At 42.9% G+C, this 1,111-nt stretch overlaps 1 non-coding gene across 1 annotated transcript; it reads left to right on the forward strand.

Moving 5' to 3' along the window:
* The first annotated feature begins 625 nt into the window (after window positions 1-625).
* LOC132646910 (small nucleolar RNA SNORA17) lies at window positions 626-757 on the forward strand. Its single transcript, XR_009585243.1, has one exon. It is a non-coding gene; the product is annotated as a small nucleolar RNA SNORA17 (small nucleolar RNA).
* Window positions 758-1,111: the final 354 nt, after the last annotated feature.

A 1,111-nucleotide genomic window follows, 5' to 3' on the forward strand; every position in this document is an offset into this window, starting at 1 on the left:
TCAAATCAACAAGATGTAGATTTGGGATCATTGCTGAAATATATATGAACATTTAAGTTGAAGAAAATAAATATAATTTAAAGATCTAATATGTTTATTAATTCATAAATTATCAAAAATATTATTCCCAGAACAACTGTTTTTTGCCTGTGATTTTATAACCCTAGTTATGGGGGATGGGGTCCTGAGACAGAAAGAGAAACATTTGAGTGTATGAATGTATGACAAATCTGGGATATACACGAGTGCGCGCGCTCACACACACAATCACACAAACACACACTGAGAGAGGAGGAGAAGGAAAAGAAAGATGGAGGGAGAGAAAGAATTTTATACTTTCAAACCTTCCCATACATACTTTCTTGCTTTTTCTTAAATACATGACAAATTTTCCAATTAATTCTTACACATAGATACATGTATTCACACATATGTGTGTGCTTCTAAATGCATGAGTTCACAATATGAAAACACACACTCACTTAACATTATGCAGAACAAACTCCTTATTCTTAGTGGATATGGATGCAAAGATCTAAAGAAAAAGCAAGTGCAATGATGTGATAATAGCAAGTGTTTAAAGTGTAAAAAAAAAAAAAAAAAGAAAGAAAAGTGTGACCCCCCCCCTGCCCCTGGAGGCATTTTAGGTGTGGCTGCTATGTCATTCGTGGGTCAGTAAAGGCCAGAGGCGAGAGAAAGTATGTCTTTGCTCAGTGTCCTGACCTTTGAACAGCTCAGTGACCAGTAGCCTAACCTTCGCTGAAGAAGGAAGCCTGAGACATCCGCCAGTCCAGCACCAAGGGGCCTGGACAGGACCCTAGCCGGAGATGACTGTCCGTCTGCCGCCAGAGAGGCCTGGATGGGCTCCCGGGGGGGCGAACAAACAGCCTAGAAGAACCATCTCTGGTACCACAGGAAGCAGGGTAGAGCTGGTTCTGGTTGCGATGAGCCAACCCTGAGGGGCTTAAGAGCGTGAGAGCTGGTGAGGTGACCACTCGATACCTCTCTGGCCAAGATCTAGGGCTTTGAATTGGCCCATCCCAACGTCTACCCCATAGATGAACTGTTGGAGTACATGAAGGGGCCTACAGATCCGAGCTACAGGATGTCC

This window comes from Meriones unguiculatus, chromosome 12 (genome assembly GCF_030254825.1).
Source record: "Meriones unguiculatus strain TT.TT164.6M chromosome 12, Bangor_MerUng_6.1, whole genome shotgun sequence".
In the NCBI taxonomy this organism is placed as follows: Eukaryota; Metazoa; Chordata; class Mammalia; order Rodentia; family Muridae; genus Meriones; species Meriones unguiculatus.